This window comes from Pleurodeles waltl, chromosome 9 (assembly GCF_031143425.1).
Source record: "Pleurodeles waltl isolate 20211129_DDA chromosome 9, aPleWal1.hap1.20221129, whole genome shotgun sequence".
Taxonomy (NCBI): Eukaryota; Metazoa; Chordata; class Amphibia; order Caudata; family Salamandridae; genus Pleurodeles; species Pleurodeles waltl.
Genome location: NC_090448.1, coordinates 795,235,804 through 795,263,137, shown reverse-complemented (window position 1 = coordinate 795,263,137; position 27,334 = coordinate 795,235,804). Strand labels below are relative to the sequence as shown.

General features: G+C 47.3%; 1 protein-coding gene across 1 annotated transcript in view; it reads left to right on the top strand.

The window, feature by feature from the left end:
- Positions 1–27,334, top strand: part of LOC138259994 (reticulon-3-like) — a 151,554-nt gene that overhangs the window by 93,174 nt on the left and 31,046 nt on the right. The gene's annotated exons all lie outside the window — the stretch shown is intronic.

Genomic DNA, 27,334 nt, shown 5'->3' with positions numbered 1-27,334 from the left:
GTTTTTGTTGGTGGAATCTCTGCCCCGCTTTCGGAGGCAGGCCAGGTTGCTGCATGCAGTGAAAAGCAGACTGGTTGCTTTGGACATCCGATCCATCTTGTGCTAATACTCCCTCCCCAAGAGCAGACATGAGTTCACAGCTGTGCTAGAATCAGCACATTCATTACAATAGGGCACTGATCTTGCCTGCACCTTCCGCATTCAATGAAAGGTGTTCCATGTTGTAGACCAGAGCTGTGTGCACTAGCTGTAAAAAAATAAAATAAAAAATAAAGCCCCAAAATCAATAGCACTGTAAGAGGGAGGGGTACATGCAGAGCTTCAATTGAGGCTCCCTAAGGTAAAAAAAAAAAAACTTACATAGCTCTGTGCATAAAGTGAGGTGCAAATAAAGTGTTCTAGTACAAATGAGCTGTACAGAATTAAGTGAGACAGTGGTCATGTATACATCCGAATAAATTGTGTGACGTCTGATCATGTGAAAGAACATAATTAGGTAGGGTAAGAAACAATCTTCGTAAATGCTGCACACAGAGCTCATACATCATATTCAATAGTTTGTGGGATGCCAAGTACCTTTGATTGGGCAATCCGTTATTAGAGAATGAAGCAAATGCTACTGGATGAGTTCTGAGAATTAAGAATCCTAAATAATGCAAGGGATGAGGATACCAACCACTATTATGATTTGGACTTACAAATGATATACAGGAAGCTCAGTCAACAAACCTTTTATTTTGGCTTATTTTATTATTGGATCCACTGTGCAAAAATGTTGCAAACGTATCAGAGGTGGCTGGTAAAGCAGGCTAGCCGGGGTGATAGCCTAATCTCCTACAGCCTGTCAAAGAGATGTTTCATAAAGGGGCATGCTGCTTCACTGACCCTCTGCTGTTTATGGAATGCGCAGAGCTTTCTTCAATCACAATTCAGTGAGGGGGTCCTTGGTGAAATTGCGAAATCTCAGTGTTCTAAAACATTTACTCCGCTCATATGTTGCATATATGGCTGTGAACCATGGTGATTTTGATATTTATGCTTGTCAACGGCATACAGGGTTACAGGCAGTGCCTTTGTATGACAGCTGAAAATAGTTTTACAGTCGCTCCAGTAGATGGCTCCATACTTGCAACCAAATCTGTACCATTACTGCACTCTTGACCCTGAGCCAATAACAACGCCATACTTAAGTTTCAGACCGCATTACACAGATGCTGTATTAAAGAAATAGAACAAAGGTGTGTAGCAATACCAATACACTGTGATAGCTTCCTGGGCTACTTATTTTCTGGAAAACCTTTTAAGCCCTTAATGAGCTTTGAAAGTATGAATGGCCAGAACAGCATGCAGCCTGATAAGTCTTTCATTGAAAGGTGCACTAAAGTGTACTCTGTTTAGACTTCCCAACCCATAATACACTGTACTGGCAGTTGCCTTAGTCCGTTTTGTTTCTGGCTCAAGTGTGTAGGATCTCATAAGACGTGAGGTTTCACACCTATTTGTTGGCTCAATTTTGAGAGCCAAACATTGTTTAAGTTGAGTAAAAATGGAAAAACAATCTGTGTGGAGTAATTTTTGGCCGATTTTCTGGGAATTTTTTTTAACTTGAAATTCTTTATTTTTGCGAGAAAAAGGCTTTATTTGGGAGAAAAAAACAGACATGTAGACCAACACAAGCTCTTTTTGGTGTGTCTATCAGTCTCTCACGCTGTCCAGGGCCGTGACATCTGTAAGAAAATGTCCAAAAGGATTTTGAAGGGCGAGAAGCCATCAGAATAGAGGAATGATGCAGGACACGAGGGCAGAGGAGGAAATTTAGGAGAAATCTGGAGAAATCGTTTTTTCATGCTTCGTACTCCTGAGAAGGGCACACATAGGTGGCCATCTAGGGATGGTAGATGTTCAGTAAAAAAGACTACATCATTCTTTCCATCTTTTAAGATTGGCATCAAAAGTACCAGGCAGGTCGCTCCCCCCCCCCCCCCCCATCTGCCACGCAGCCCCCCTGTGGGTTGAACCTCCGTTGCCGCTTTTGCCGCCTGACTACTCGCTCCCTTTTTTCTGTACCCCTGCGCTTGGCTTCTGTGCCACTTCATTTTTTCATTCTGTGCCCCTGTGTTTTGCTTTCTGTACCCCTGTGCTCTGTTGTCCCTCTCCCGACGTCTTTTCCCCGGGTTTTTCCCTCGCCACTGAGCCTCTGCTGCCCCGTCCCCTTCACTCCCATTGGCCGCCCCGCTCCCACCTCCCAGATGCTCCTCCCTCCCTCTGCCCTCAAATGGAGGCCGCGAAGCAGGCGCGCCGCTGGTGCGCCAAAGGCGCGCCCGTCTGCGCCCGTCCGCGCCTGGACCGCACCCAGCACCAGAACCCCTGGAACACGCACCCCCCACAACGCCAGACTGCACTACGACGCAAGCACCCTCCACGCACTCAACACCAGACGAGACCACCCTTGCTACCGGGCCACCCCGAAACGCACCCAGGGGCTTTTCACCTGCCAGAACTGCATATTCACCAGCATCCAACCCTCCACACCACCAGCCAGAGAACCCAACCTCCTCCGCTGCATCCTCCAACACCCGCTCCGCTCGCAAGCACGCCATCGAACTTTGGGACCTCCTAGACTCTACCGACGTCACCTTCCTGACGGAGACCTGGCTGAACGCCACCTCAGCACCAGACATCGCCATAGTCATCCCACAGGGCTACAAGATCTCCCGCAGAGACCGCACCAACGGAGTGGGATGAGGAATCGCCATCATCCACAAAGACTCCATCAAAATCTCGAACACCGATGACACCCTCACCACCGCCGAGCACATGCACTTCCAGATCCACACCGACCCCCAACACCACCCTCAGAGGAACTCTTATCTACAGACCTCCCGGACCCCGTCCACAGTTCAGTGACACCATCGCCGACCTCATCAGCACCCACGCCCTCGCTTCCACTGACTACATCCTCCTCGGGGACCTGAACTTCCACCTCGAGAACAACGACGCCAACTCCACCGCCCTGATGGACAACCTCGGACTCAAACAGCTCGTAATGACACCCACTCACGCCGCTGGACACACGCTCGACCCCATCTTCATGGCTCCACGACCGAACACCAGACAACCCACACAGCCCTCAAGAGCACCACCCGCAGACACCACCAACTCATCAGGACCGCCAAGAAGACCGCCTAGACAACAACGCACACAACACCAAAGAGCTCTTCAGCATCATGAAAGAACTCTCCAACCCCAGCTCCATCACCAACGACATCCCGCCATCTCAAGGCCTGTGCGACTCCCTGGCCACCTTCTTCCACCGCAAGATCACCGACATCCATGACAGCTTCAACCCCGACCCCCCCCCCCCCCCCACACCCTCCACCGAGTCCACCACCCCTGCGACTACCACTCGCAACAGTCGCCTGACCGTCTGGTCCAGCGTCAGCGACGAAGACACCATCAAAACCATGAGCTCCATCCACTCCGGATCCCCATCGGACCCCTGCCCTCACCACGTCTTCAACAAAGCCAGCGCAGCCATCGCACCCCACCTCTGGAAAACAATCAACTGTTTCTTCGAGACAGCAACCTTCCCAGAAAGCTGGAAGCACGCCGAGATCAACGCCCTTCTGAAGAAGCCCAAGGCGGACCCCAAGGACCTCAAGAACATCCGGCCCATCTCCCTGCTCCCTTTCCCGGCAAAAGTGACCGAGAAGATTGTCAACAAACAGCTGACCCGCTACCTCGAAGTCAACAACATCCTGGACCCTTCCCAACCCGGTTTTGCAGTAACCACCGCACCGAGACCGCCCTCATCGCTGCCACTGACGACATCCGGACCCTGATGGACAAAGGAGAAACAGCCGCCCTCATCCTCCTGGACCTATCAGCAGCCTTTGACACAGTCTGCCACCGCACCCTATCAGCACGCCTCCATGATGCCAGTATCCAAGAGAAGGCCCTGGCCTGGACCACATTCTCCCTCTCTGGCAGAAACCAGAGCGTCCGCCTCCCACCCTTCCGCTCCAAAACCACCGAGATCATCTGCGGCGTCCCACAGGGATCCTCCCTCAGCCTGACACTGTTCAATATCTACATGGCCCCCCTCACCCACGTCGCACGACAAGACAACCTCAACATCATCTCCTACGCCGACGACACCCAGCTGATCATATCCCTCCCAGAAGATCCCCACACCGCCAAAGCTAACCTCGACCGAGGAATGAAGGCCGTAGCCGACTGGATGAAGGACAGCGGACTGAAGCTGAACTCTGGCAAGACGGAGGTCCTCATTCTTGGACCCACCCCATCAGCCTGGGACGACTCTTGGTGGCCCACGTCACTAGGCACAGCCCCGGAACCCACGGACCACGCACGCAACCTGGGGGTCATCCTCGACTCCACTCTCTCCATGACCAGGCAAGTCAACACCGTCTCCGCATCCTGTTTCAGCACCCTCCGTATGCTCTGCAGGATCTTCAAATGGATCCCCCTCGACACGAGAAAAAACGTTACCCATGCCCTCATCACCAACAGACTCGACTACGGGAACGCCCTCTACTCAGAAACTACAAACAAGCTCCTGAGATGACTCCAACGCATCCAGAACGCCTCGGCCCGACTCATCCTCGAATTCCCCCCGCTGCAGCCACATCACACTCCACCTGAGAGGCCTGCACCGGCTCCCCGTCAACAAAAGGATCACCTTCAAGCTCCTGATCCAAGCACACAAAGCACTGCACAACACCGGACCCACCTACCTCAACAACTGCCTCCACTCAGCCAACCTCACCTTCGCCACAGTCCCCCGCATCCAAAAAACCACCGCCGGCGGCAGATCCTTCTCCTACCTCGCCGCCAAGACCTGGAACACTCTCCCCACCATCCTACGAAAGACCCAGGACCTGCTGGCCTTCAGAAGACTCCGTGAGACCTGGCTCTTCGACCAGTAGCACCCGCCCCTCCCCAGCGCCTTGAGACCCTCGCGGGTATGTAGCGCGCTTTACAAATGCAGTGATTGATTGAAAAGTAGAAGAGTTAATATGTAGTATTCCAATCACCCACGTCGGAGACATATCACAGATTGAAGTCACATATTGACATCTAAATAGAGGTGCCATAGGGCCCTGTAAATACCCATTGACATTGAATAGTCTAAGACTCACACCTATAATGTGGCTATGTATGACATGTACTCTGTCACAGTCACTTATCTTTGGCATGAATATCACCTTTATATTAACCATTTTCAACCTCTTCTTAAACTCTGTCCCTGGAAAAGGACTAAAGGGCTTATCTAAGCCCTCTCAAATGATGCCTCGTGCAGTCACTTCCTCTCCCCACAAATCTCTATCATCTTCCCATCAAGAGGAGAAAGATAGATTTCACTCCAGATTCAAGTTTCCTATTTCAGATTGAGTCTAATTCGTCCTATACTTTGGTTCTGTAAGCTGCATCACCATTTAGTCTCGCCCTCCATTTGCAATATTATGACCTTTCACAATGCCCTAACGTCGAGAATTGGCCAAACTGAAAATTAAATTGGAATCTCCACAACTGACAATTTCTGTGTTTCTGAGAACTTTACCTCCACGAGCTTCTCCAAAACCCTTGCATGACTTCAGAGGAAAAGTTATCTAACCTTGCCACTACAAAAGCTGCCACTCAAGCCTATTAAAGAAATATAAGCCACAACGTGATCCAAACTGAACCTAAACCAAATTAATTTATGGTAACCTCTGAGAAGGCAAACTTCAGCTTTGAAAACTACAGTGCTGCCAGAGTGAAAAAGCAAAGGTCTGACTGCTTTTCGCTGAAAAGTGGTACAACAGCCACACGCTTAAAAACTGCCAGCATAACAGCACTTCTCGAGGGTATTAAGAGAAATATGTGAGGACATGCAAATCTTAATCGATGACTGAGGCATGACTTAGCTGAAATGCTGCATGAAGATTCAGTGGTCTCTGACCAAATTGTAGGTGCAATATTTCATTCAGCAAAAGTGTCAGCCACTGGGTAGATACTGTCATGGTGCATCCATTGGCAGACCCTCCTTGCTACACCGTACCACCTTAAAGCTGGAGGCACAGCTGAAAATTGCGAACCTCCAATTTTCATGGTCTGCTGTGTTTGTGCGACGCTCAGGAAGAGATACTAAAGATAAATGAAGCAGTTTCTGAGGACGTGGGCCTTGAAGAAAAAGTTTGTCTGCTGCAATTCAAGACAAAAGATAGGAGTGGAACGAGGAAGGAAGCACACTAACTAACACATGAAGCAGGTAAATAGTACTACATTTATTAAGGACACCTCACCCGTCAGAAACAAAGAGCAACTGCCATGGAGTAACTTTCAACTGGCTCCTCACCCGCATTCTCTGTTCTGCGTTTCCTGTTCTACCTTCACTAATTCAACACTGAGTAATTAGCATACCACACTATAGGAGTTATTATCAACGCAGGGTTTCATCACCTTGCATACTCCACATCAACAATACCTCCAAGGTCATAGAAATCTAAATATTCATGGACAAATCTTCCCACCTCCAGAGGAAGGCATTTCTCTGGTAACAGTGACTGTCTGAAACCACCACCACCTCTAAGCCCCCTCCCTTAGTTTCCTTATCTTTACCTCTCCCAGAGTAGATTTGACTAACAAGAGACAAACGGGTGTTAAATATTGTAGCTTGTGCATGCTTTCTGTGTTTCAAAGCCATTCGGTGGTTCCTCCAAAACCAGCATCGAAGAACAAGATATTTCTCCCCAGGAAAGGAACAATTGATTGTGAAAAGGCCCAAATGAGAAATATAGACTGATAATACTTATGGTTCACAAACATTTATGAAGAAAGAACATTTTCGGATGCTGACCTTACATCAGATCTATCCGCATCTGAGCACTGGGAATTAATGTGTACTCATATTTCCAATCCCGGTAACACAACCCAACAGAAAAGTCCTCCAAGATTTCTTGAATGAGAATAGTTAAAAAAAAAAAGTACAAAAAAAATAATCCTTTTACTCAGGACTAGTTCACAACTAAAACGTGATGGAGTAGCATCCCTGCCATGTTAGACTGCAGTCACTCAGTCCAAGGATTCTGCGTTACGTTACTCAATACTTAAGGTTTTGCAAGCTACTCTGCTACCTATTAAAGTATATTCACTGTGATTCTAATATAATTCAACCGTCGTCTCTAATGCAGAATTTGCAACATTAGGACCAGCCAAATATACTTTCAATATGTATTGATAATTCTGAATTAATAATGCCCACTTGTGTCAACATTTCTCTTCTCTTTCCTGGAACCAAAAGACTGAACCACTTCTCAGGTACAAATACAGCATGACTACAATAGCAGCCATCCGTGCTGCTCCCGCCCTACTTGTAACTGAATTTCACGAATTCATTATGTTATTCTAAGGGAAGTTCATCTTTCATTTGCAGATTCATAGCTTACAGGTTGAAAATCTTAGCGATTCACATTGCCTTAACAGGTATCCAAGGGTCTGTAATGCATTTCAGATATTCACTGTGTGCGTTTGCAAGGACTTTTAAGTTTGTAACATCTGGTTGCCTGAATTTGACTTGCAGGCCTTTCAAACTGAAGGGTCATCTAGTTCTCTCACAGCATTCTGAAATAACCCTGTCCTAAATATTTTACCAGTCTAACGGGCTTACAAACGCAGATTCCTTACCTCAGAACTTCCATCAGGCTGACACTGAATGTGGAAATTCTTTGAGCAGTACCTCTAGACTCAGGTATGTGGCTTTATTTGGCTCCGTGTGACATCTACGTCATCCACGCTGGAAGTTACATGCATGATACCTACATGGGTATCCCCCCAGCACACTGTTATTTCTGTTTTTTCGGCGCCAGTCAGCACAGATCCAGAAAGAGTTACCTACAGTTTTTTTTTGTTGTTTGACAAAGTCGAAAAAAGTCAGCGTGTGTGTTTTTTTTTTTTTTTTTTTTTTGTCTTGTCTTGTCTCCTGGTGTGACAGGGATGTGAACGAGGAAGGCTGGATTCATGCCCTGCGGCTCTAGTGATAGGCAAATGATTGGATTGGACCTGCATCTCAACTGCCTTGGTGTCTTGAGTGCAACCACAATGCCAAGAGATGTCTATTGTCACACCATGCACAATCAAGCTCCTTGCGGCTCAATGTGCGAAGCCGCAAAGCTCTTAATCTCGGTCCAAAGGAAGGTCCCAGGCTCTGTCACGGAGCCGTGAATCTTTGTTAAAGTTTTCCCACTCTGGTAAGTCTCACAAAATAAAGAGCAAGAAGTCCGATGTCTTCGACTTCACCTTGTTCGTCGGTCATCTGATGAGACGAAGTATCTTCAATTGAGGCCTGGCTCTATGGTTGTATGTTCCGGGGCCGTCTCCGCACCTCTCCAAATTTCCAGGCTTTTGCTCCTTTTGTGGCCACAGAAAGTGCTTCCAGCTGCATCTCTACCTACACAGTACCATGGCCCACAAGCTGCCCAGCCCCTTTGTGATGGAAATCGCAGCACCCACAGACCCCGTGGGTCGGGCAGCAAGAGGTCAGCCCGGTCCAGCCCCCATCTCCCCCACCAGGCAGCCAAAGCATCCAAGCCGGTTTAGTTTTTCCTATAGCCATTATGGGCAACCAGAGGGCAGCAGGATAAACCATCACCTGCACCACTGGGCATCGGCAACATCAGGCCACTTGGTTCTCCATGGTGTCCAAAGCAGCTATTCCCTCCTCTTCATGACTATCCCTCCACCCATGCTGTTCACTTATACCAGGCTGACAGAGGACCATCTCTCTTGACTTTGCTGAGAAATGGCAGCTCTCTTGGCCAAGAAGCCACAGAGGTTGCCGGCATCAGAAGTAGGTTGTATTTGCCATTGCCGCTACTTTCTAGTACCCAAGAAGGACTGAGTCCTTCGTCCTATCCTAGACACGCACCCTCAATTATCCAGTATTGGATCTTTCATAAATTCACATGCTTGAATCATCCCCGTCGTCGAAGTGGGAGTCCCACGGTACATAAAATAGCAATAAATAATAAATACAATTTTTTTGCCATAGGCTATAATGGAGTCAGAGCTTGCTCATATAGCCTATCCATGTCCTTTTGTGAAAGGACCCAAACCTGCCTGCTGTCCAATCGGGCACCAGCACCCTCTAGAACCTTCTCCAGAGAAGCTCCCTTCCTCAGATTTTCTACCGCACGTCGTGTGAAGGGAGTCTCCCTGAGCTCTGCTCAGTTTTTTCTTCTACTTCAGAGATTTTCTCTCAAGAAAACTTCAAATATGTCAGATTCTTCTAGAAAAGGCCTTTTCCGCCCTTGCAAGACCTGTGGGAAGAAAAGGCTCCATGTGGATGACCCACATAAGGAATGCTTGTACTGTCTCTACCCACAACATCAGGTTAAGGACTGCAAGATATGTCGCACCTTCTCCACAAAGACCCTCGGAGACCGGGAGGGCAGACTCCTGACGTGGTTACAGGCCAAATCCTGTACTTCAGGTGAGGAGAGTGGGTCAGAGAGGCCACATAAAAGGTCCAGATCTGAGGACCTAGGCCACACTGAAAAATCCAGAAAGAGGCAGAAATCTCATCATGGGAAGGCCTTACAAACTTCGGTTTGCTCTGAGCCTTCTTCTCCTCTTCAAAAGAAGGAGTCTTACCATCTATCTCCTTCTTCAGAGCCTTCTACTTCTGCAAAGATGACTCTGAAAATTAGAACATCGACGACGACACCGTCGACGACAGTGACGACGACGACGGTATCTACATCTACCGTCTCTACTTCATCGTCGACGAGACCATCGTCAGCGTCGACGACCTTAACATCGACGGTAAGGGGTTCGATCCCTTCTATCCAGATTCCATCGGCACCGTCGACGACTGCCCCGTCAACTATAGCGTCATTCTCATGGGGTCACGGGGTCAAAGAAGCTACCGTCGACGACACTACCGTCGACGAGACCGTCGTCGGCGAAACCATCGTCGGCAACACCATCGTCGACGGAAAAATCTGCACCATCAACGGCTGCATCAACTTTAACGCCATCGACCGCAGTGATGGCTAGTGGACACGTTGAGGCTATTCCTACCTCTTCCAGGTCTCCAGCTCTCCGAGCTATGGTCAGCATCAGGAATCTGCCTGCACAGGACGTATATCCTATCGACACATCTCCAAACAAGGTGACGGCTTTACTACCCAGTCATCTTCTCGACTGGGAGGAATCTGACGAAGGTCCTTTTGGAGATGCGCGTAGCCCTTCGCAGCTCCATGTCAAGTATCAAGATGACGATGAGGAGAATGAGTACGAACAGTATCAGCCATACTACTCTCATCAGGACCAATATTATGAAACACAGGAGCCTCAACACAGAGACACCGTAGAAATGCCTTCCTCCTTAATTCAGGATTTACAATCCATGCTTCAGGATTATAGGAGAAGGTTTCCAGCGGAAGGCCAACCACAGGTACCGGCCTCTACGGTGACGCCAGGAAATGCTCCTCCTCCTCCAGCTACTCCAAGATCAACATCTCACTCAGTGTTGGCTGCACCCCCCAGAGATGAAGGGTCCACTTCAGGGGAGGAAGAACAAGAAGGAGAAATTTCTACTCCACAACATCCTACAGAGGAATGGGATGATTACTTGGCTCCCACTCCTTCTCCACCACCTCCTCGCCCCTCTGATTCTCCACCTGAGGACATAGGTGGTTTCCATAATCTTATGGACAGAGCCGCAGTACGTTTTCATCTACCAACATCTGTCTCCCAGTCGGAATGCTTCCTACATGACTTCAAAGAACAATCACGGAAGTCGGTACGGTCCATTCCGATTATTGATTACATTTGGAGCGAGGGCACAAAGATTATGCGGAATCCGGCTACTGTTCCTCCAGTTCCACAAAAACTGGATAAAAAATATAAGGCGGCCCAAGATTCTCCGGCATGCCTTACTGGCCATCCAAAGCCTGATTCGGTCATCTCACAGGCTGCTCAAAGGCGCTCCAAAAATCCATCAACGCCTATATCCACCCCTCCAGACAAGGAAGGTCGCAGACTAGATAATATTGGCAAGAGATTCTCCTGAATGTCTGCAATCACTGTCAGGGCAGCGAATTCATTAGCAATTTTGGGCCGATATGATCGTCAAATGTGGTCCGACATGCAACATCCTTCAGACCAGAAGTGCAGTCCCGAATTCTAGACATGCCTTACGATGGGGAATCTTTGTTTGGCAAACATGTGGATGACGCACTGCAAACCATTAAGACGGACACAGACACGGCCAAGTCCCTGGGTACCCTGCAGTACAGAAAGCAGCCCTTTCGAGGAGCTAGAGGGAGAGGTTTCACCTCATTTCGAGGTTCCTTTCATAGACAGTACCAGCAATCGCAGTACAGGCCTTCCTACAATCAGCAGTACAGACAATCATCGACTGCCTCCTATGCCAGACAGGGAGGTAAACGCAGACAAGGGTCACAATCCAGAGATCAGCCCAGAAAACAATGATCTTTCACAGGCACCGGCTATGCTCCCTCAATGCCCACAACATCAACGAATAGGAGCAAACATTTCCAACTTCATCCAAGATTGGAAGAAGATAACATCGGACAAGTGGGTGCTAGATATAGTGACAAGAGGTCATACCCTGGAGTTCACAGAAAAGCCACCGCTTCACCCACCAACAGCAGGCAGCTCTCTCCATCTTCGTCTGCTTCAAGCGGAAATCATCAGCCTACTAGAAAAAGCGGCTATAGAGGCAGTTCCCCTGCAGCAACGAGGTCTGGGATTCTACTCCCGTTTTTTCCTCATAAGAAAGAAGTCGGGAGAGTGGCGTCCTATTTTAGACCTCAGGAAGCTCAACCAGTTCCTTCGGAAACATTCCTTCAGGATGATCACACTGTCAGATATCTTGCACCTCTTGAACCCTGGAGATTTTATGACAACCTTAGATCTTCAGGACGCCTACTTCCACGTTCCAATACACCAAAAACATCGCAAATATCTCAGTTTCACAGTAGCCGGTGCCCATTATCAATTCAGAGTCCTGCCATTTGGCCTCAGATCAGCTCCGAGAATCTTCACGAAATGCCTTGCCCCAGTCGCAGCCTCCCTCAGAAGCAAGGGTTTCCAAGTGTTCCCTTACCTGGACGACTGGCTAATAAAAGCTCCGTCATCCCTACTAGCCTCAAAAGCCACAGATGCCTGCCTAAAACTATTCAACAGTTTGGGTCTAACGGTGAACCTACAAAAGTCAGTCGTGCTCCCCGCATGCAGGAGAGTTTTCCTGGGAGCAGAATTGGACACTATCCAAAACAAGGCATATCTTACCCTAGCAAGGCAGGAGAAGCTGACTCAATTAGCGGTCACAATCTCCACAAGAAAGTTTGTTTCAGTACGACTATTCAAATCGCTTCTGGGCATGATTTCCTCAGCCATAGTCCTAGTACCGCTGGCAAGACTCAAGATGAGACCTCTACAAGAAGAACTACAACTCCAATGGACCCAGTCACAAGGATCCTTCGACGATTTGATAACCATCACACCAAGGATTCGGCAGGCGTTGGAATGGTGGTCCCACATCAACCACCTCTCCCACGGTCTAACCTTTCTGGCACCAGTAGCAGATTTCGTTATCACCACGGACGCCTCCCTGGAAGGATGGGGAGGCCACTTACAGGACATGCGCATTCAAGGCAAATGGTCCAAGCTCCAAAAACAGATGCACATAAATCTTTTAGAACTGAAAGCGATTCACCTTACGCTCAAAGCTTTTCTGCCACGCATCGCAGGATCATCCGTGTTAGTCAGAACAGACAACACAACAAGCATGTTCTACATCAACAAGCAGGGAGGAACAAGATCCCTCTCCCTCTCAAGGGAAGCTCAATCTCTCTGGAACTTGCTCACACAGAACAACGTCCGCCTCCGGGCAGAGCACCTGGCGGGGGTCAACAATGCTCTAGCGGATTCTCTCAGCAGGACAGACGACAACTGTCACGAGTGGGAACTCAACCAGACCATACTCGAGAGCATTTTTCAACAATGGGGTCGGCCGATCCTAGACCTGTTCGCCACCAACCTGAACGCCAAATGCCAGTTTTACGCCAGTCGATACCCACTCCCGGGGTCGTGGGGAAATGCTCTTTTGATAAGATGGTCCGGGATCTTTGCATACGCTTTCCCCCCCATTCCATTAATTCCCAGACTCCTCAGGAAAATGAAGACCGAAGCCTGCAAGATCATTCTCATAGCCCCCAAGTGGCCGAGACAGTACTGGTATACGGAGCTTCTCCTCCGGTCAATAGCCAATCCAGTCCGTCTTCCTTGCAACCACAATCTTCTCTCGAAGAATCAGGGCCTCATCTTACACCCCGACCCAACTTCACTGCACTTGCATGCTTGGCTCCTGAGTTCAGAGAGTTCCAAGATATGAACATCAACCAAGAATGTAGGCTCATATTATCTAAAGCGCGAGCGGAGAGCACGAATAAGACATACAAATTAAAATGGAAGAGGTTCTGTGTTTGGTGTTCTCAGAACAATTTTCACCCTTTTCAAATCACTCCTGAGCAAATTCTTCCTTATCTGCTCTCTCTTTCCAAGGCTGGTCTTTCATATGCATCAGTCAAGATTCACCACGCAGCTATAGCCTCTTACAGACGATCGGCTGACATGCCGTCTATTGGTTCAACCAGAGTCATCAAACAGTTTATGAAAGGACTGTTCCGCACCTTTCCTCCAGTTCGCTTACCTCCGCCAGAGTGGCACCTTAATATTGTTCTCTCCCAGCTCATGAAAGCCCCTTTTGAACCCATCCATAGAGCTGAACTCAAGTACTTAACCTGGAAAGTATCAACCTTGCTCGCTCTCACTTCTACCAGAAGAGTCAGTGATATACAAGCGTTCACTACTAAAGAGCCCTTTCTAGTTTTTTCTGAGGATTTTGTTATGCTCCGAACCAATCCTAGATATATTCCCAAAGTTCCATCTTCATTCCATCTCAATGAACCAGTTATTCTATGAACCTTTTTTCCAAACCCTACTACGATAGCAGAGAGAACTCTCCATTCTTTGGACATTAAGCGATGCCTAAAAATTTACCTGCAAAGTACCAAGAACATCAGAAAATCAGACCAACTTCTAGTATCTTATTCTCTGGGACGTCAAGGAACAGGAGTAACCAAGGCCACTGTAGCCCGATGGATTTCTTCCACAATCCAATTTTGTCACACCAAGGCAGGAAAACCCTTGACTAGGCGCCCGAGAGCCCACTCTACAAGAGCAATCTCCACATCGGCTGCTTTGTTTCAAGGTATTTCCCTTGAAAAAATTTGCCAGGCTGCGACATGGAAAACCACACACTCCTTTACGCAGCACTATTGTTTGGAGTCATCACAAAGAACAGACTCTCTAGTAGGGCAAGCTGTGCTACGCCATCTCTTTCATTAAGGTGAGACCTTTCCTTAGTTATAGTCATATGGTTTAAGATGCAGATAACCATGTTTCTATTGTGTTTCCTGGTGAATTATCTAAAGTGTACGTATGTATGTACTTATTAATGTGTATGCAGATAGATGAATTTTATCTATATTTATATATCTATATATGCACGTACTTACAGTATCTGTATTCCTTCGTAACTCACGCTCAGAAATGATGAGTTTTCTATAAAGGTATTATTATTTATTATTATTATTATGATGATTATTATTAACTTTAATTGAGATAGAGGGTCCTCATGCTCGCACCCTCCACCCACGCTGGATACAATGTTTATCAACCATACTGCTGTCTATTCAGATTCAAGCATGTGAATTTATGAAAGATCCAATACTGGATAAGAAAACAAGTTACTTACCTGTAACTACAGTTATCCAGTATTGGTATCTTTCATAAATTCACATGTGACCCACCCGCCTCCCCTTTGATGCTCGCATTCCTCTCAGGTTTTTTAATTTTTCACTCCCGTGCTGGAAAATCTGAGGAAGGGAACTTCTCTGGAGAAGGTTCTAGAGGGTGCTGGTGCCTGATTGGACAGCAGGCAGGTTTGGGTCCTTTCACAAAAGGACATGGATAGGCTATATGAGCAAGCTCTGACTCCATTATAGCCTATGGCAAAAAAAAAATATTTATTATTTATTGCTATTTTATGTACCGTGGGACTCCCACTTCGACGACGGGGATGATTCAAGCATGTGAATTTATGAAAGATACCAATACTGGATAACTGTAGTTACAGGTAAGTAACTTGTTTTCTTTCTTCCTGAGAATGGTGAAATTCAAAGTGCTCACGCAAATTCTGTCTGACCTGAATCCGGTAGACTGGGTGGTAGCGTTGGACTTGTAGGGCACACACTTCCACATTCCCATCCTGCCTGCCCACAGGCATTACCTGTGGTACATGGTAGGTCACAAGCACTTTCAATTCACTGTTCTCGCCTTTGGCCTTACCAGTGCCCCTTGGATGATTACCAAGGTGATAGCGGTGGTTGCAGCTCATCTGCAGGGAGATCAGGGGTTCCAGTCTTCCCAGTCTCGATGGCTGGCTGTTGAAAACAGGCTTGCTCCAGGCAGTGGTCTCCCACCTACAGGCTATGGCAGAACTCCTGCATTCGCTGGGGTTCTTTGTCAATATGCCTAAGCCACACCTGACCCCTTCTCAGATGCTCCCTTTCATCGAAGCTGTTCTGGACAGTGTAGTTTCAGCCTTATTCTCCTGAATGGATTGTTCAGATTAAATGAGGCTTTGATACTGATTTGTCACCCTTTATCTTGGGTTTTGATAAGACTGACCCTGAGGCTACTGTGCCTCATGGCCTCCGGCATCCTGCTTGTGACGCATGCACACTGGCATATGCAGGCTGTGCAGTGGGACCTCCAGTTCCAGTAGACGCAGCAACAGGGAAATATCTGATACTGTGCAGATCTTGGCGGGCACAGCAAAAGATCTGTGGTGGTGGTTAACAAACCTCGATTGGGTCAGCAGCAGACCCTTCTCACTTCCCCACCAGATCTCACCGTGAGAGATGTCACTCCTAGGCTGGGGTGGCCATCTAGAAGAGGTGTTGATCAGAGGCCTCTGATCTCCATTGGAATCTGGATACTACATATACCTGTTGGAGCTCCGGGCAGCCTGACATTGAAAGCCTTTCTACCTTCCTTCACCTGCAGGTGTTCAGACAGCACCACTGCCATCTAGTTCTGCAATAATTAGGTGGTGGAGTCATTTGTCAGGGCATTTCCGTGGTGGTTCAACACCTTGCTGGCTGTCTGAATGTGGAGGGAGAGAGGAGGAGAGGGGACTGTAGGAAAGCACTCGTTTTGACATGGCTATCCCCCACTTTTCACTTGGTTTCTGATGTGGCTTGGACTGTTAGTGCACTGGCTCCCTGCTAAACAGGTCTCCAGTGCCATTTTTCTTTCCCCAAAACTACCTAGTTGTTTTGCACAATTGGCAAACTCTTTAGCTACCACTAAGTCCCTACTAAAAGGTACCTAGGGTCCGGGTTACTAAGGAAGGTCTCTGAGGGCTACAGTACCAATTGTGCCACCCTTGGGGACCCCTCACCTAACCCACACAGTGCTGCCATTGCAGACTGGATGTGTTGGTGCCTTCGGAATTGAAAACACCCCTGTGCCAGGTCCCCTATCCCTGCTTGCGCCAGGTGTAAGTCATCCCAAAAACTGGGTGCATCCAGGCATGTGTGAGGGCAAATATGCATGAGCAGATATGCCCCTGCTGTCTGTTGATTCTGAGACATTGTATGTGCACAGGGAAGCCATTTTAAATACATGTGCTGAACACTGTTCATTAGTTTACCCAGCTACATGATGGCTTCTCTGATTCCTGGGATGTTTGGTATCAAACATCTCAGAATAATAAAGCCTCACTGACCCAAGTTATAGACTTCTTAATAAATGCACATAGAGGGAACCTTAGAGGTGCCCCCTGAAAACCTGCCCAGCTATTGATGTGTTCACTGACTGGTTCAAACCAGTGCAGCCACTCTAGACTGTTTTGGCCCCTGAGGTGAGGGCCAGCACTCTCAGGGGCCCAGAACAAAGGCTTGCTCTAGGCAGAAGTGATAATGCTTCTTCCAGAGCAGGATGGACATTCCAGGGCAGTGAGCTTCAAAGGACTTGCCACCTTTGAAATTAAACTTGGGTCTCTTGAGATAGTGGAGATGACAGACCCATCCATCACCACCAACCCTTTCTCCTGACACTTTTGGCGGCAGCACAGGTGGGAAAATTAGTTAAATTGGAAGTGCCTACTTCATGACACCCCCCCTCCCCCCCCCCCCAAGGTGGTCGAGCTGAAGTGTACACTACTTTTCAAATTCGTCTATCTTGATTAGAAGGAATTAGGCCACTAGGGTTCGGGTTATGCCCACTTCCCAGCAGAAGTGGTCATAAGAAGGGTGTAGTCACCGTAAAAGTGGTCAGCCCATTGGCTACAGCCTGGCACTCCCGGTAATGCCCCCAAATTGAGTATTTAGATGGCACCCCTGAACCCTAGAACTCCGATCTTTCCTACCTAAGAAGGACAATGAAGAGTGAACCCCACAGAAGAAGAGGCAGCTGACCCAGTACCAACTCTTCTGGCCTGCCTGCTAACCTTACCAGACACTGCACAAAGACTCGTCCTGCAGCTGCAGGTTCAAGAAACCCAGGAAGCCTGCCTGCCTTCTGTGAAGATTGACACACTCCTGAGCAGCAGACCTGCTCAGCAACAAAGTATCCAACAAGGACACTGTAGCCTGAAAACCCAATACCTGAAGTGACCTCTGTACCGATTACCTCAGTCCGGTGAGAAACCCACCAGCGGTGCCTGCAGGGCTCCCCAGCTGCCTGAGCCAGAGTCCACCCTGGTGTCACCCCTCCTGAACTCATCCAAGTCGCCTGCATCCCCTGCACGAAGGCTCCCTCTTCCCCCAGCCTGGTGGTGAGAGAAAACCTGACACCTACATCACCACTGCATCCATAACCCCTGACCCCAGCTGAGGTGGGTCATTGGTGCCAACAACGTTCCCCAGCTCCTCAGAGCTCGAGTCCACCATGGATCCACCCCTGCCAGACCCACCCATGACACACCCTCTACTCAAAGGAACCCCTGACTGAAAGTGCTTCCGGACAAGACAATCCGATCCCAAAAGACACCCCTGCATCTGTCTCTCCGGGGCACTGGAGAAGAGGACCAAATTGTGCACCTACGTAGTCTAGCACCCAATGTCTATTACCTACTTACCTGTTTGTTGTCCCCGACTGGCTTTCCAGCCAGAGCCTGCAGCCTGTTTGTCACAGGGTCAAACTCCCATAGGAAACCATTGGGCACTTGATCCTTTACTGCGCCTCTGCAGCCGGCTGCCCCAGTGTGGCCCGGTGTGATCTGTTGGTGTGGTTCTGATCTTTGCCCAGTACTTTCCTTAACTCACTGAGCTTGGTTTCGTAAGTCTGTTAACCCTGTCTGCTGAACATAATTTTTCCTCCATAGCATAACTTTGAGAAAACTCTGAAAATTGCACATGAAACTGCAAAGTATTTATGCATAAGAGTCAGTTTACACGATTACGTAGTTCTTGAGTTTGAAACATCTATAATGGTGTATTGAATAGAATATAATTCTGCAGAGTTGAATCAGGTTGTGTTGAGTGGTATGTGGAGTGTAATTATGCTGGGTGGTGTTTAAATTGTGTGGTGTGGAATTGTGTGGGATTGTCACGCTAAACATCCAGGTATGCTACACAGAATTAGAAGCTTCTGATCAACCTAACGCAAAATGGATAATAATAAAATCACAGCTAATTAAAAAATAAAGATGTGGCTGTTCCCTAAAACACTGACCAGCTGCCCTGTGTCATCATGGCTAGTGAGATATGGGCATTTATTTGGAAGTTCTAATCATATTGTTAAAATATTTAAGTAAACAAGGCATTTTTCCAATATTTGGTATTTCTTCAGAGAAACATCTTTTGATTGTTCATAATGAAACATAAAGACCATTCCCCACCAATGAATATATATATAATTTTGTTATTGGGAGGGCAGCTTTAACCATAATGAGCCCTAACCCTGGCTCTGTTTTGTTAAAAGACCCCTTAAGCCTGTCTGCACTAGTTATTGAAGGCCACTTTGCATTCAGAGATATTCGTATCCTTGCACGAACATTAAAGCTGCTGTCGGGCCATGTGTAGACTGTTACAGTATAAAAGGGGATTATTTCTCACACTGTTGCTTTGTTCACCCTGCAGTACTGTCACTCAAAACGTAACAGTGCATTGAAATGCCACCAATAACCGGAACTGTAAACCTGAAAAGTCACACCCAAGGAAAAGTAATCTAACTCTGCAGCTATAGTTAGACATTTGTCACAGTGAAAAGCATAGATACTAGAAAGTGTTTCTCGAGAAGCAACTATATTTCATAATGTTGACAAAAGAATTGCTTAAAAGCTCTGGTCCTTTAGCATATTGGAGAAAGAACGAGGGAGATGTCTGTTTTTGAAAATGTCTTGGTTCTCCTCATTTTACATACGTTCCTGCATTCAAATGTGTGCATAACACACTATGCTGTTAGATCATGTGGGAGAGGGCAAACGTGTGGAGTCCCACACATGGTATAGAAGATAAGAAAACAAAGAATAGATCTGCATGTGTGCTAGAGCTGAATGCACTTTCTGTGGAGTGAGAGATGAGGCAAGCAGGGTGAAAAACAGTGCCTGCCATCAAATTATGGGATGGCCAAACACTGACTAATCTGCGTGTACTCGGGCCGTGGTGAATTATCAGAATGAAATGATACACTGGAGGCTTCCCATTAGAAATGAACATAGTTTTTTTTCCTGATATGGCTCAATGTGTGTGCTTGTCAGCCTGACCGCAAGCCCAGCATTACAAGGTATTATTCAACCTATATTATACACCCTCCAAGATTGCTAGTTGGAGAAGGACAGAAGGCATCACTTGCCCTCGGTGTAGGAGTTCGGTGACTGATCTAGGTCATATGTTCGTCAATTGTGGAAAATTATCCATGTTTATCAGCGACATTTCAGTTTCTGAAAAAAAACTGCTGAAACAGGATGTTAACCGAACACCCCAGCTTGTGGTGGTAGGGGTTAATGAGACAGTTTGTAAGAATCAATTGCAATACTTTCTTTTTCTGGCAGTGTCAGTGATGCATGGGTGTGTTACATCTGATTGGCTGAAACCTGAACCCCCTTCCTGGAATCAATGTATCACGCGGCTCTTGTCTGCGTACCATTTGGAATCCTGTTTATATATGATACAGGGCAACACTTCTAGGAAAAGGGTTTCGAAAATCTGGGCCCCTCTCGTCATGGCTTCAAAGGGTTAAGAGGATAGATCAGCAACTATGTGATCAGTGAACTTGCCCCTGCTGTATGTATGTATTAGTGATCAATACTAACTGTCTTTTTGTGATTGATTAAGGTTTTTGATGAAACTGTATCCTGCTATGTGTCAAAAAAAATGTAAAAATAAATAATTATATTTAAAAAAAAAAATGAACATAGTTTTTAGCGCAAGATACACGATCGCTGACTGATGTTAAACACGCTCCCTGCCAATGAGTCACCGATCTTAAACAAGCTCCCAGCCAATTGCTCACTGATGTTAAATGGGCCCCCTTCGGGGAGATAGATAGGGTCTGCACTTTACAGATCGGACAGTACCTTATCCTATCTTCTCACTTCTTGGTGTTTTTTTTCTTTTCCATCTCGCGAAGCCTTCTGCCGACAAGGCTATGTAAGTGCTTGCAGAGCCTTGCGTCTGGAGTCTTCTCTTCTCTGTCCCTCCTCCCCCAGGGGGCACCTCTCTTTGGTGCCATAAATCTTTTCAGGCTGCTTGTTTGTTTCGCTCTCACGTCCTAGTATGCTGCATTCATTTCGATTATAACATGCTAGCCAACATGTATTTTTTTTTTTTTTTTTTTTTTGTTTTTTTTTTTTTTACTTGAAGGATATGTGCTGAATTTGTCAAAATTTAGAATGTGTGGATGTTTCTTTTTTTCTAGATTAGGTAGTAGTCAAATGTGCTTTATAGTTCATCTGCAGCGTGTGAGGGAAGTTTGCTTTGTACTGTCTCTGTGGGGGAAGCTTGCATGGTACCTTTTCAGTGGGGGATGCTTGCTTGGTACCTTCAGTGGGGTACCTTCCTTCTGAGTGAGGGACGCTGGCATGGTGCCTTCTGAGTGAGGGACGCTGGCATGGTGCCTTCTGAGTGAGGGACGCTGGCATGGTGCCTTCTGAGTGAGGGACGCTTGAGGGACGCTGGCATGGTGCCTGGTCTGCGAGGGAAACTTCCACCAGTTCCTAAATAAACTACCTATCCCTCTATCTTCTGTTCTATCTATTTTATGTAGATCTCGCCCATATATATATATATTCACCATGCCACACAATTCCATTGCACAAATACACTCTGTACCCCACAATCCTGCACAGCTCAGTTCCACAAGTAACAATTAAAATGCAAACCACAAATTTCCACTCCACACACATCCCCTACACTCCAAACCAAAGCACATAAATAAGACATTTTCATTTACAGCATCAATAGCTCTAACTCTTGCAAATGCAAAACCTACTACATTGCAAATGCTTATTTATTGTTGATGCTGCATGGCATTGGTTTTGGTACTCTAAGTATTCTACATGGCTCTGGGGAGCGTGCACCCCTCCCCTCCCCTCCCCTGCGTTGAGCTCCTGGCAAGGCACCTGAAAGTACTGTAGGTTTACTTGAGTTCCACTTCAGTGAACGGGTCAATCAAGCATGTCCCCTGAGGGTCTTCCCGGTTACGTGGATGTAGACCCTAGAGGTCGAGAGGGCTTGTATAGTGCACATCTTTTACTGAATGGGTGCTGCCCTCCCTACCCAGGCTGTGGTGGCAGCATTAATCTATACATTGGGGTACATGTACCCTTTTGGGGTGGTGTGTATTTGGGGGGGGGGGGGGGGAGGAAGGAGTGTTTGTTCACCACCTCCCTCATGGTAAAGCCTGTGCAGTCTACCACGCCTTAGTTCTTTTTACCTATGTGAGATGTGTATTGAGAGCCATTGGAGGATGGTGAGCCATTGTGTTTAATGTGACCTGGGATTGTTCTGCTGGACATTCCAGCTCCCCTGTACCCCTCTCTGTTCTTAGTAGAACCCCAGTGGGTTGGGGTAGGCATTAGCTCGTATCAGTAATAAGTGAAGTCTCACTCTGCTAGCACTATCTTCTTTTCTGATGGGTGATGGTCAGGGCATCCTGGTCTGGAGTTTAATAAAATTCCTCTCTGGGGAATAGGACACATGAGTACCAAGAGATGAGGAGAGCCCTCCTGATAACACAGTGACCATGCAGGAAATATGTCCCAGGTTTGGAGGGGTACCGTGGATGGAAAAAAACACAGACCCTCTGATTGGATTAGCCTGTCACTCAGGGACTGTTAAGTCTGCTTCATCGGCCAGATGGCTGTTCTGTTTTTGACAAGTCACCCTCAAGAGGTCACAGAGTAAACAAATATCAAGGATTGGAGGTCAAAGATAGGATTGCCATTCTCCTTTCATACCTGTGGATAGGGTTTGAACTTGAGAAGGTGTCTATGACAGATTACCATTGAAAGGAATTTGCCAGTCTGCGGAAGGAGCTGGTTGGGTGGGGAATTGGACCAGAGACCGAGCTGTATTTGTGGAAACTATTCTGTCCTTCGGAAATCAATGAGACTTCAGACTGCTGATCATCTGTAGCTGGCCTGAAGAGTGCCCTGTTGAACTTACCAATTGAACGCTTGGTCCCTGCCCCAGAACGTTCTAGCTTTGTCCTTGCTTGTCCTGCACTATCCCCGTGGGTGCCCTGCTATAAAAAAAAAAAAAAAAAAATATGTAGACTGTGACCAGTAGAGTGTCACAAGTTTTTTTTTTTTTTTTTTTTTTTTTTTTTTTTTTTTTTCTTTCATCTGTGGGTATTAGGGTGGACTGGCACCCTGGCCAGCTGGTACTCTCCCATAGCTAGCTCAGTGGCTTCTGGTCTAGTGGGATTCCAGTATCTGTACCAAGACACCAGGCACCGCTATCCACACTTCAGACACCACCAGAGCTGCGTCCTCACCAAGGGAGGATGGGCATTTTGATTGCTTTGTGCGGTGGGACAGTGGTGCACCAGGAACATTTAACGTCATATCAATAACTGAAATCCTAACACCATATGATACGTTTTTGTACCATTGGTCTAGCTTTGAAGAGTAACCCTGTGCAACGTGGTCTGTTTAATGAAATGTTTTTGATATCTCATAGACCATAGTACATTGTGCATACAATAACAGGGCTGTATTTGAGGTGGGGGCGGGGGTGTGGCACAAGTCTAAAGAACGCCCACCACTTCCCTAGATCTTAATGTGCTTCTGCAGACATCCTCACACTTGGTAAGCTGACAGTTCCATCATGGCACACAGTCCACCCCTTTTTGCCATTTGGCCAAGTTGGAGACTTGGGGTGACTTACACCTACAGGCGATCTCCCTTTTCTGATGGATACATCTACCTGTGGATTCCTCACGTTTTGAATACTCAATGCGCCAGTGGAACGGCTACGCACACATCTGACGTAATCGGGACCTTATGAAGTCCTCGGGACCTTATGAAGTCCTCACCGACGTGCTGACTTCAGTTCCCTTTTTTTCCACACCTTTGCGTAATGCTTTTTTTCAACTATTGTTTCAGGTGAATTTTAGTTTAGACAATGTCTCCACCTAAGAAGTCAGACTTCAAACCTTGTCTGGAGTGCAGAGGCCAGATGTCGGTTACAGACCTGCACACAGATGGTCATTGGTGCCTTAGTTCGGATCACAATGTCAGGAAGTGCCCTTCGTTTCAGAGCATGAATCTCAAGGCTCTGAAGGAGAGAGAGTCAAAATTGCTATTGGCTAAAACTAAGGAGGTCAAGCAAGGCTGTCATAGATCCTGGCCTCGAGAGTAGTAGCCTCATCGATCCTCCAGGTTGCACAAGATGAGACGTCTTAGTTCACGGCATCTCACGAAGCTAGCCCTCTTCTCCTGCTCCGAAGTCCCAGTGCCGATCGACTTGGGGAGTGAGACCTTGGCCTCTGTCTCCTCCAACGCAGTCTCTGTGGTAGAGATTTTAGCATCACCTGCAACTGAGGTAGCGCAGTTCTCTCCTGTACACCTGATCAGGAAATTGATGCGGAGGAGTGGGTCCTGTTTGACCTCATCAGCAGAAGCAAGAATATCCTGCTTTTCCAGCTCCAGGGACAGACACAACAAACTTTTTAAATGCTGTGTATTGCATTTTCAACAGGGCAGTGATCCCCTCTGGTGCTCCGCCTGGCCTCATGCCTGGATCCATTGTCTTCCTTCCTGGGAGATTTTCCCGGCGTCATATAGGCAGACTCCGTTCCTGCCTTCTAGTCCAACGGCTCAGTATCCCTGCCCTATAACTGAGCTGAGGAAGAGGACACCTTCGCTCACTGATGTTCAGCAGGATTTATCTGCGCTAGTACTGACGTCTGAGAGATCACGTCTGTTGCATCACTCTACTCCTGCTTAACTGGTTTCAGGGTCTAGGTTACCTGCACAGACACCAGCTTCACTGGCGCCGCAAGAGCCATCTTTGACGCTGGTATATTCCTTTCCGACACAGTTGCTGGAGTCAAGGTTCAGATCATGAAGATAAGCCTTGATTGAGGCACCCTCAGGAGCAATAATATTTAAAGGAGCAACAAGACCCTGAATTAGAAGTGTGTGATTCCAGTACCATCTCAGGAATTCAAAGGCATTGATGTGGCAGGTGGTCTGGACACTTCCCCAGAGTAGGAGTTAACATCCTCAGGGGGCATACACCTGCTGGAGGTTACATCTTACCATGTGTAATGAGAAAGGCAGCGGAGCTGTTGGACTTGCCTCTTCCCACAACTGAGTTAAAGTTTAATATACTGACAGAGGTTCTTTGTCTGCATTAGAGCCTTTACCATTCAACAAGGCTGATGATGGAACCAGTGTTGGATATGGAGCAGAACCCGGTATCAACTCCAGCAATGTCAAAGTTGATTGCTAGGAGGTATAGGACAGCGCCAGGGTGTCCTGGGTTTCTGAGTCCACATCCAACACCTGAAAGCTTGGTGGTCCAAGTTTCTTGTTCTTATAAATTTGCCCCTGATTCCTTTCCAACGATTCTGACGGATAGAGAATTTGCCTTTCAACTGATCCAGAATGTTTGGGGCGAAGGCAGTCTCGGACTTAGAACGATTCAAGGAGTACAAGGCAACAACGAAATCGTTGGTTCTTCAATCACTCTCAACGACCTACAAACTGCCACGTAGGTTCAGGTGGTTTGGCAGGGACACCTCCTTTAGAAGGATACAGCATTTCCAGCAACAGCCGGCCAACCCTCTCTACAGAGCCTATAGAGGTTGTGGTAGAGTTAAGCAACGAGGTGCAGTCCACCAACCTTCCTCCTTTTCTACCTCCACTACTAATCTTTCAGAGAAGCAGCCCTAGTGCTCCCCTCTAAAGCAATCAGGCTGTACCTGTGGGAGAAGCTAGATTCATTTCCTACAAGAATGGAAGTTCATAACAAAGAACAGTTGGGTGTTAGACATTGTATAAACTAAATATACTCTTCCTGCCCAAGTTTCTCCCCCCCTTTCCTCCCCATCTAAGTTTTTGTTTATAAGAACATCTGCTACTACAGCAGGAGGTTCAAAATCTGCTTTTAAAGGTCGCAGTAGAGTTGGTTCCGGAAGAGGATATGGGTCAGGGATGTTAATCAAGAAATTTCCTGATCTCCAAAAAGGATGTTCATTTATGGCCATCCTAGACCTGAGGATTTTGAATTGGTTCCTCAAACAGGAAAAAATCAAAATGCTGACCCTAGCACAGGTGCTTCTTGCAATGGACAAAGACCGTATGGTTTCCATAGACTTGCAGGATGCACATTTTCATATTCTCACTCTGAAATCGAACAGGAAGTATCTGCGGTTCATGGTAGGGTTGCAACATTTCCAGTTTGCAGTCCTATCATTTGGTCTTAATTCAGCACCTTGAGCGTTCACAAAGGTGATGTACATCTCTGTACATCTCAGGAGGTGGGGAATACTAGTATTCCCTTACCTGGACAATTAGTTGCTCAAAGCCAAGTCTCTGGAGTTGGTGCAGCATCACTTGCATTTGACAACTCAGCTGTTGTTCAGTCTGGCTTTTTCCATCAACGTACCCTAAGTCGCACCTGGAGCCTTCTCATCACGCCCTGTTCATAGGGTCGATACTGACCACCACAGTGAATCGTGCCTACCCTCCTCCTCAGGATTCAACACATTCAGGCTATGATTCTGATGCTTCAGAATGGAGCGCTCGTTCAAGTCCTGGTGATCTTACGTCTGCTCTGTTTGCTTCCTACATTCTGTTTGTCACTCGTGCACGCTGGCACACAAAGGCCTCTGCAAAAAAAGTGGTTTCAACACAACGGAGATCTCAAGGAGAAAATAAGGATATCCATGGCAACCTGGCACAGGGAAGAACGTTTTGCCTATCACCTCAGTTGACCACAGTCATAACGGATGCTTCTCCTCTAGAGTGGAGAGTGTATCTAGCGAAATCTGGAGATCAAGGGTCTTTGGTCTCTGGAAGAAGAGATGTTTCACATCAATCAGATGGAATAAAGGGCGATACGTCTGACTCTTAATGCCTTCCTCCCTTCTATTCACAGTCAGTTGGTACATGTCTTGACAACACTACTGCGATGTTGTACATCAACAAATAGGGAGGAGTAAGGTTGTATCTTCTCTGCAGAGAAGCTCTACAACTCTGGTCCTGGGCTCAGGACTGTCGGATTTGCATAGTAGCAAACCATTTGGCTGGAGTTCTCAACGTCTGTGCGGGCAGCCTCAGCCAGCACTTCTTAGCCGACCACGAGTAATTACTCCATCCGGAGGTGGTTCTTCACGTCTTCCACTTATGGGGAATGCCTCAGATAGACCTGTTTGCCACTCAAGAGAATGTGCACTGCCCGTTGTTCAACAGCCTCCAATATCTGATGCAGGGAGTGCTAGTCCCATATCCTTGATTCCTCGGTTCTGAGGAAGATTCAGCAAGTCCCGGCCCAAGTTATATTTATAGCCCCGGATTGGCCAAGAAGTGTGTGGCACACAGACCTTCTTCAGCTCTCACTGTGCCCTCCGTTCCGTCTCCCTCAAAGGGCAGACCTCCTCTTGCTCTCGCAGGGGCAGGCTCTACACCTACACCTCCACCTCCAGAGCTTGCCCCAACGTGCCTGGAGATTAAACAGGGTAACCTGAATTCCTTTTCTCTTCCTGCTGATGTGGTAGA